Source organism: Vanessa tameamea, chromosome 16, assembly GCF_037043105.1.
Source record: "Vanessa tameamea isolate UH-Manoa-2023 chromosome 16, ilVanTame1 primary haplotype, whole genome shotgun sequence".
Classification (NCBI taxonomy): Eukaryota; Metazoa; Arthropoda; class Insecta; order Lepidoptera; family Nymphalidae; genus Vanessa; species Vanessa tameamea.
The window spans coordinates 7,831,811-7,842,653 of record NC_087324.1 but is presented as its reverse complement, the minus strand read 5'-3'; the positions used below and the strand labels follow the sequence as shown (position 1 = coordinate 7,842,653).

The following is a 10,843-nucleotide window of genomic DNA, read 5'->3' as shown; positions in this document are numbered from 1 at the left end:
TTCTAATGAATAATTTTGTTCTTAAATATTTAGTAGCTTTTAATCAATAGATATCACAGCCAAACCACTGAAGTGAATTTGATGAAATTTGTTATGAAGTAAACTTGAACTTTAAGCATCCTTTAAAGTTCATAGCCTACTTTCTTATTACTAAAATGTGACGAACAACCCCTAAATAATGAAATGAAACGGGCGACAACTAGTATTTTATTTATTATACGCATATTAAATGTAACGAATGTTAAACAAACAATTATAATCACTATAATGCATTTTAAACTATGCAACATAATATTGTTTTGGTCTATTTTTTATATTGTGGTTTTTTATTTTTATAATTTATAAATAAAACAAAGCTAAAGAAATAACGTTGTATTATTATTATTAAATATTCCGGTTCAACGTACGGTATTTATTGTGCTATACTTGATATGTTTCGGAAACACCGTGGAGTGAACATTTCGAAATTAGTTCATACATAAGTAATAATAATAACCTTCCTTATGGTAAGGTTATTTATTAAGCCTTATTTAATATATGCTTACCTTTCTCAAACTAAAGATCTTTTTCACAGAAATTTAGAATTAGAATTAGAGCTATTCCTTTCCAGAATGGTTAGGTTTTCTGTAACGAAGTCACAAGCGTGCCGCTTCTGAAGTCAAGGCGACCTCCAGGTCGTGCTTTTCGAGGCCCTTGTCTCGGCAAGATGACACTGCTGAATTGGCAGATTATCTATATAACCCAAAAACCCATGCCAGGAACGGCAATAACAGTCCTTGATATTATTTAATGTATGTTATCGTAAATTTCTTCCCTGTTAATTCCTAATAAGAATAACTTCTTCATTAACTCAGTCATAAAAAATAAATGCCAATGCCAACTAAACGGCACTCATGTCATGCGCTACTCATACGCGTCAAAGTCCGAAGAAATGAATAGATTCAGGGGCATTTAACTTCATATTTAATTGCGACGTCGTAAACAGAAGATTAATCTTGAGAATTCCTTTTCTGTACAATATTCCTTGCAGGAATATAATAACCTACAAAAACGGATCTAATCTGAAAATTAGAAATAGACTATTACTTAATCGAAAAACACAAATAAATTCCAGAAAGAAAATTGCGACGATTAACAAATATACCTTACATATATTAACCAATAATATTATGATCAAAATTTGATCTTCAACGTACAATAAATACTTTTAATGACATAAAAATATACAAAATACACATTAAATACTTGAAAACAACGTCACAACACATCACATGACTTACACATTAAAAAGTTTTTGATTCCTATTTTAGGAAAATTTTGGTTTATAAAAATCGTATTCTATCTCTGTAGATGCAATACGATTTTTATATTATACATTCAAATATCATTTTATTCCTTAAAAACGATACAAAATTAATCAAGTACGAAAACCTTCAACTGTTAGCGACCCTTAAACTCAAAGAGTTAAATAAAATTTGCCACGTGAAGATTTTTCACGATTTTCCTCTCCGTAGCACGTGACGTCTTTACACAATACAATTCGTATACATATACATAAATATATATATATATTACCAACAAAACTTGTATTGTTTTCTGGTATAATGTGATGTTCGGTTAAATACTTATACTTAAAATACACACAACTGCTCGTTAACTCGTAAGTGCTTCGTTAGTCTAATGACTAACTCATAACATCGCAAATCGCAATATAAAGATACTGGGTTTTATTGTAGAAATTTTCATTAGCAGCCAGGAGATTGGATTTTTTTTTGGAAAGTTTAGAAACACCGTTTATCCTACGGTTGTTTCATGAGACTAAGAAATATAGAATGATCTTATATTACACACTTTTGCACTGTCTAGCTAATCTGCACAGTTGACTATTCTTCTTTAATACTTAATGACCGCCGTGAATAAAATCTATTAAGAGTACATACATTACATTTAACATTAAGCCTGTAAATTTCCCACCGCTGCGCCAAGGCCTCCTCTCCCTTCAGGAGGTTTTGGAGCATATTCAACCACGCTGCTCCAATGTGGGTTGGTGGAATACACATGGGGCAGAATTTCGTTGAAATTAGACATATGCAGGTTTCCTCACGATGTTTTCCTTCACCGCCGAGCACGAGATGAATTATAAACACAAATTAAGCACATGATTAAGAAGCACGCGTTGTAACCACTGGGTCATCTCCGCTCCTAAGAGAGAGAACATCTTCGTATATCAATACTTTTATTTTAAGCATAAGTAAAATATTGTGAATTGTATACAAAATATATAAAATATTATATCTCTACGCTACTTTACTACTATAAAGTCCATGACTATTCTTAAGCGATAAACAATCTATACTAATATTATAAATACAAAAGTAACTCTGAATGTCTGTCTATACGTTTGTTGCTCTTTCTCAGCCAAACCACTGAAAATTTGGTGAAAAACTTCGGAAAAGCTCGTACCGCCGTTGAAACGCTATTTTCAATATGAAAAACGAGAACCTTTTAGCCTAATACCTGCCGACAAACATAAAAAACGCCGGCGAGTACTAGCAGTTTAACATTTTGAGATTGATTTTGATCAATTAATAGTTATATATACATATATATGTATACCAGTAGACTATGCCTATGTGCCTACTATCCTATACATAGAGTCCTTCTATTAAATTTTTAAGTCATAAAAATAAATAATTACAAAGTAGTCGCGCATTGAGCGGGTACTAAGCTAGTGCATCATAAAACTAATCAACTTGAACAGTTTCTTTCGCTTTGTAAGCCGTCTGGCGCAGTCAGGCGCGTCAGTGAACCTGCCGTCTATGTTGATGAGGTTTCTGCTCATGACAGATTTCTATTGATCTTATATATAAATACTTTTGTTGTTCTGACAGCTCCATAGTAATGTTCGATCATCTCACTCTGTTTAATTATCATCATGAAAATCTGATAACTTCAACAACTTGAATAAAGTTTCGTAATCTGTAAGATCTCGGAAGATACGTTATAAAAAAACGAGTTTCAGGCAGTTTTCAAGATATTGGCCTATTTTAACTTTCTATATTAGTTATTCCTTATATATATTTGAATATAATATACTAGCTGCTACCCGCGGCTTTGCTCGCGTAGAATATGATTATATTTACAAATTAACTTAAAATATTACGTTAATGTATAACCTCTTTGTATACCACATTGATGTGTATTTCGGCCCTTAGAGTAGAATATCTAGAAACGCTTAAATGCGAATCAACTTATTTTTAATCGGTAGCCCAAAAATAAAATTTCGAATTTCTAACTTCAAAATGAAATACTTCCAGACTGACCTGTATACGAAATATCAACCCCTACTTTTTCCCTTTAGCCGTAAAATATCAAGAAACGCTTAAATACGTATGTACTCATTTTTAATCAGTAGCCCAAAAATAAAGTTTCCTGCTTCTAACTTCAAAAATGTCGGATTTCCAGACTAACCTATATAAGAAATATCAACCCCTTTTAAACCCCTTCGAGGTAGAATATGTAGAAACACTTAAATAGGTATCTATATACTATCCCAAAAATAAAGTTTAATGTTTATAACTTAAAAAATGATTGACTCCCATAAAACCTGTGAATCCTTATTTCACCACCTTAGTGGTAGATTATCTTGAAATCTTAAATACGTATCTACTCATTTTTGATCAGTATCCCAAAAATAAAATTTCATGCTTCTAACTTTAAAAAAGACGGACTTCCAGACTAATCTATATAAGAAATGTCAACCCCTATTTCTCCCCTTAGGCGTAAAATATCCAGAAACGCTTAAATAAGTATCTACTCATGTTTAATCAGTATCCCCAAAAAAAGTTTCATGGTTTTAATTTAAAAAATTACGCACTTCCATAATAACTTTCATCCCTTATTTCACCGCCTCAGAGGTAGAATATCAAGAAACGCTTAAATACGTATCTATTGGTTTTTAATCAGTAGCCCATAAATAAAGTTTCATGTTTTTAACTTAAAAAATGACTGACTTCCATAAAAACTTTCTACCTTTATTTCACCCCCTTAGTGGTAGATTATCTAGAAAAAATATGTATTAAAGTTAAAAAGTAAATAAAGTTTCATTTTTCTATCTTTAAAAATGACGGACTTCTATACAAACTTTCAACCCTTATTTCACCCCCGTAGGGGTGGAATATGCAGAAACACTTAAATATGTGTCTACTCCTATTTAATCAGTATCCCAAATATAAAGTTTCATGTTTGTAACTTAAAAAAATACGGAATTCCATACAAACGTTCAACCCCTATTTCACCCTTTTAGGGGTAAAATTTCCAAGATTTTAGTTAGTTAGCTTATAAGTGTACACCCTAAAATATAAGTTTTATGCTTCTAGTTCTAAAAATGACAATACTTTCAACAGCTTACAACCTTTCATCCCCCTTTTCAACCCTTTACAGCATTTTTTCCCAAATAAAAAGTAGCCTATGTCCTTTCTCAGGCTCTAGACTATTTGTGTACCAAATTTCATTTAAATCGGTCCAGTAGTTTTGGCGTGAAAGCGAGACAGACAGACAGAGTTACTTTCGCATTTATAATATTAATAAATAGTATGGATTATTACATTACAATCATTATCAGTCAATGAAAGAAAAAAAATGATAATGGAATTGAAATTAGATCTCATGATTTTTAAGCGAAACTTTTTACTTTTTATTCAAAATTTAAAAAAAAAACCTTACATATTAAACATCATAAAATTAACAGTATAATATTAGGCACCTCACTGTTATCTAAATTTTTCTACCCTCGAAAGTATTGCAAATCGTATATTGTAACTACGTGAACTTAATTACTTAATATAAAATTAACTTTGAAGAACACTACACAAACGTGTTTTGTACAAAGAAAACATATATTTTATCTATATTGATATTAAACTATGCCTTTGAAGTTTTCATTATCTTACAGTACGACCGTACATAACTTTTACTATAATCATTAACCTCTATTAATGAATTAATGAATAAAAATCAGGATTAGGTTTCGAAAAAAAGGTTTTATTTGTCGTTACTTGATACACATTGATAGTGACTGAAGACAAACAGATAAGCTTTGTTAAGCCTAAATATAAACACTACCAAATGAAAACATTGTGCACATAAAGATTATGACGTAATAAATTTATCACTATGGAAGTTTTTTAATAGTACTTTTAGTAACTTCTACACACAGTTTGGCCTAATTATCCGCATATAGCTTAAGAATATTAAATAAAAAAAATACAAATGGATTTTGTTACAACAAACAAATACAATACAACGGGTCTGTTATTTATTTTATCGTTGAATAGTGTCACTACAATATTTAGGTACAATTATATTTTTCTTATTATAAATGATTGGTAATTTTAATGTACTTTAGTTGCGTGTACGTTAAGTGACTCACGCGCTGCTCGTTTTCTATAAAAAAAAACTTTAGAATTATATTCGAGGTTTTAATGTCGGCGTTTATTAATGTTCCTTATTTACAGAATATAGTTGAATAGAAAAATTGATTAGAACTGACCGCCAAATTGTTCCGGTATTTCCTTTAACACGGAAAGAAAAAAAAAACGTTACCTAAAACCCTTCATCTACAGAAAACAATATTTTTCTTTAAAGCCTATTATGGCAAATATTAGTAGCGATTGATAGTTTAGGTATTATCTTTTCATCATTATATGATTTGATATAATTATATAAAATGACTCATAAAGAAATTTAGTTTTCAATTACAAGGTACTAATACAATATTTTTCTTTCATCGAAAATGCTCTTTACTTACCCAACTGCTTTTCTTGTTTGGCAATGTAACACGGCAATGTCAACATTCTCAGTATCCTACCTTTATTAATACAATGAGTAGAAAGTGAGAAGACCCTAAGATATTTATCAATTTATATATCAATTAACTCGTTATGAGTACTTTATTGTTCTGTTTATTTTATTTGTACTTAATTATATTTTTAGACGAGCGTTGACAACTATACACAGATTTTGATTACCTAAAAAGTTATGCTAAGTAGTTCGTAAATAAATAAATCTCGTTATCCATGATAAACAATAAAACGATAATATTCATATACATTAAAAAGTAATACGTGTTATCAAACAAATGAACATTCACTCAGACAAAGGTCACGTGTACAAATAATAAGCATTCGCCTGTCAAGCGTTGTTTGGAGGTACAAAATTTGTGGTTATTTAACTTGTGCTCTTAAGCACATTGATTTTGTGTATCAGATGAAATTCAAGGGTAACTAAGGCGAACATGATGATTAGAGTAGACATGCAACATTATCGTGGCATATATGGCATAGATTTATTCTTCATATTGCCGCTACTATACAATAGCCTTTAAAAACGTTTACCGTCCTCTAGGTAAGCAAAAAACTAACGAAAGGCCATGAATTTCGACGTAACGAATGTCTACCTTCAAATGACTTTTGCCCAACAGAGTGATATAAACAGGCTATTTTGGAAAGAAAATATTAAAATATTTTTTTTTACATCGAACTTAATTTTATATCGAACATAATATACTCATTTGTAATTAATTTAGTAATTTATGTATATTATATATTTTTTACATAATTAAACATTTACAACGAATACTAACTTAATAACCAAAATGCTTATTTATACCTAATCTTTAAAACTCAATTCACATAAACTCACTTAATACTTATATTTACATGGAGGTGTCGGTTCGTACTGTCTTTGTTATTTGATATTATTAAGGGGACTACATGAGCTAAATGCAAGTTTTATCATGCAAAAAAGTATAAGATCCGATGCAGTAAACCAAATGAAAAAAATATATGATAATCTTCAGGATACATGCTAGTTATTTGCTATTTTGAAAACATGATGTAATTAATTTGGTACGATAGAAAAAAATCACAAAGTTACCTCTAAAAAAATCTTTTAATAAATAAAAACTATACTTATATACATTCAATAATTCTGGTTTTTTGTCAGATTATTCTACAAGCAATATATTATTTAACCTCTGCGTCACTTTTTTAATAACTTCAATAGATTTTTTTTAAATCAGATATTCTTATTTTCGAACAAAATTCGTACGCATGTGTGCGTAAACGCCGTGTACAGACATTGCCGGCCGAGTCCTGATGCTATACAGACGTGTCGATCTTTTCGTTACGAGCCTCATTACGTAACGAAATATTTTTTTGTAATTTTAATTGTAAATTCATTGTTTCATGTTTTCTTATAATAAATATTATTCTTTCTTGTAGATAAATATATTAAGTTAAAATAATGTAGTAGTAATTAGGCATTTGTTTTTTATTATATTATTTGTCATAAATTTTAATTGTGTAAATATGGGAAATGAAGTGAAACGCGTGAGGAAAACTAAAAAACGTTTATATAAATTAAGCGCCGAACATACTTATGAACGATATTAAAAGGTAAGAGTATTTTTTTTGTAAACATATTTTTTTTTTATAAATTATGAATATTGAAAACATCTATTAGAAAAAATGTGCATTCAGTTCGCATAGAATCAGATTTTTCGAGCTGTTCTTCAAATATTATGATAGAGTATTTGGTGAAAGTAAGGATAAAATCAATTGAGAGTGACTACGTTCGATCCCCATGATCTCGAAGCAATTTGATATTTTTCATTAAAAGTACTATGGGGCATATTTAGATACATATTTTTTAAATACATAATTTTATAATTAATAAAAATATAATTACTAACATATATTTATTTTTTACAGAATAAAGAAAGTCGAAAACAATAACACGGAAGCTATTTATATTGCGTAAGAGTTTAATTTTATCGATTTTGTTTATAATAGGAATTAAAGTTATGTATGAACTAATTTTAATAATAAAAAAAATAATGTAATTGTTGTGAACCAGAGAACTAGAATATTTAGAAGTGTCATTTGTACGTAATTCAAAAATTGTAATTTTTAGTAACGTCCGCCATATTAGATTGAAAATGGAAGCAATTCATGAATCGTGGATTGTCATCGAGACTAAATATGTGTGCCAACTTTCAGCTCCATAGCTTCAATGGAAGTAGGTGTAATATTGATTGCAAGATTTCAGGACATACGTACATACATTCATACATACAAGTGAAATTAAATAAAATATTTTAATAAAAAAATTAACACTAAATGTTTTTTTTTTGTAGTACCAAATCCAAATATTTTAAGTTTAATTAAATCAGTTTTATTATTTAATCATTTTCGAATAACAGTCCAAAGCAAAACAAATAATTCTAATATCCTACCTATTTTTATGAGATTTATAATTAAACCTAGTATGATTAACCTAGTTAACCAATGATTCAACCAAATCGACTTGACGACATTTTTTTCTTGTAAATATTTAGATGTTTTTGTTTTAATTGAATTTTTTTTTTCTTTGTGAACCGATATTAATAAAACGAACAAACACTACGCTATATGTTACCCCACGGTTACTACACTACAGGTTTCGAACACTTACGATTTTATTATATAAATAGATTATCAAACTTTTATAAAATATTAAAAATTGGTATGTTTTAATATTTAGTATAAGAACTAATTGTGGTAGGTATAATAATATAAATAAAAGAAAAAAAGGTTAAAACTAACTGTCTATTTTATTGTGTACAAAATATAAATAAAAATATTGTAAGTTTAATTGAATCAGTTTTTTTTATAATCATTCGTTAACTAACATCGAAAGAAATAAAAACAATTCTGTTGTCCTATCTATTTTTTATGAGATTTATGATTGATCTTACTTCGCTCGGTTTGGCGCCATCTATTAGAATATTTGGGCCTAACCTCGTTACCTCGCTTAACCATTAGTTCACGGGCTTGCCGTTTTTGTCGATTTTGTAAGTGTGTGCGTGCAATTCTCAAGGGCACTTAGCTCTTGTAGTCCCCTTAAGCGCTTACTTAACTTGTTCTATCTTATCTTACATTTGTATTGCAATATTTGAATTTATTTTACATTGGGTCATCTGGGTCGACGCAGACCTATAAATGCGAAACAATTTTAAAACGACAATATTGATTGGATCATCATAAATGTCCCACTTCTGAGCAAAGGCCTACTCTTATTAAGCAAAAGAGTTGAAGCCCGCCACCTCACTCCACTGCGGGTCGGTGGATAAACCTGTGGAACGTAAACCGCCAAATTAGTCGCTCGAAATAAACAACATCACACCTTATTTTATTCTGCAATATTCACTTTATTATAAATTTACATTGTGAATTGAATAGTCACAATTTGGAAATAAATGTTATAGTCGTGGACAAAAAATAATTAAATATATATATCATAACGATAAAATTGTTATGATTATATTATTAATTTAGTAAATTATTATTATTTTATTTTAATTTATTATTTATGCAATTAAAAACAATTTTTAAACAGGGCAGAGAAATGGAACTTCTTACGCGCGTACATTAGTACCTACACGCGCCATATTTTTTTTTGATTCCGATAACACGGGATATAACATGTATAATATGTAAACGACATAGAAAACGTTTTTGAACGCGTTCAAGGTGTAATATGCGCAGCAAAGCGAGGCCGTCCAACCACTATATTTCTAAATTTAATTAAAAATATTTCAAATATAGTATTTATTATAATAACATATTTTTGTTTTGTTCTTTCTAAAAATTTAAAGCATTTTTAGCATTCATATAAAGAAATAATCTATATGGTCAAAAACGTAGTTTTAGTGATTTGTACAATCTATTTACTAATTTGTACAAAACTTGCGCTGGTTTTGATGTAGTGTCAGCGAGAACACTATTACACGCTTCTATCAGCTTCATACCGAGGACACTCCATTATTACATGGTACGCGTCTTCTATGATGTTACATATATATACTGTAATTGGGTGAAGTGTATTACCCATAAGAAAACCAAAGTTATTTAATGGAATGGGACCGGAACGTATTCGAAGAGCTGTAACAATTGAAGACCTGCTCATATTGGCACCATTAAACCAAAGACCGTGTTTCCGTAATTTCCGTAGTCCGGGCTGCATTGTCCTGTACCAAATCCTCTTAGTAAGACCGAGGCGAGCGATCGCTCGCCGGACATAGCTTTTTGGATACTTGTTCTGTCAAGTTCGTGGTGTTCGTCCAGTCCGGCTTTTAATAAGCTTTTTACAATTGACAAAACTATCGATATAAATATCGCTATTAGTAAAAATGTGGTAAAATTTATTTTAAAGTATTTTCCCCGTAAAGAGTTTGACTATTCAATTTTGAACACTATCATACTCATATTATAAAGAGTAAAGTTTTATTTGTTTATTACATTTTAGTAATATTTTTATGATTAGTTAAAAATATCTCGGGATAAAATACTTATTATACCCGTACGAAGTCTTGACAGATCGCCAGTTATATCTGAAAAAATCACATTACAAACCATAGAAACTGACCTCATTATAAGGCACGGAGGCTGGAAGATTCCATCCTCACACGGGATTAATCTCTGATAGAAAGTCATTCCCTTGGGAACTAGTAAGTGCCAAATATACCGTGAAAAACCACTTGAATCACACTATTTTTTACTATTGAAGAAGACATTGTAGCCACCGCCAAAGTAGAGGCGGTGCTATACTTAAGAGGTACGCATAGTGTGGGAACTGATGCGACGTAAACGAAAAGCTCAACAACAGCTTCGATCCTCACCATCAGAGAGCAAGACCGACAATGCAATCGGCTTCTGGTCAACGAAGCACTTATGAACCACTTTGGATCCATCGTTAAAGCCCGCTATTGATAACGTGCATCATTAAAGCCCACTCACCGGGA

General features: G+C 30.3%; 1 protein-coding gene across 1 annotated transcript in view; it reads left to right on the top strand.

Moving 5' to 3' along the window:
* Positions 1-10,843, top strand: part of LOC113402931 (pyrimidodiazepine synthase-like) — a 186,134-nt gene that overhangs the window by 68,426 nt on the left and 106,865 nt on the right. The gene's annotated exons all lie outside the window — the stretch shown is intronic.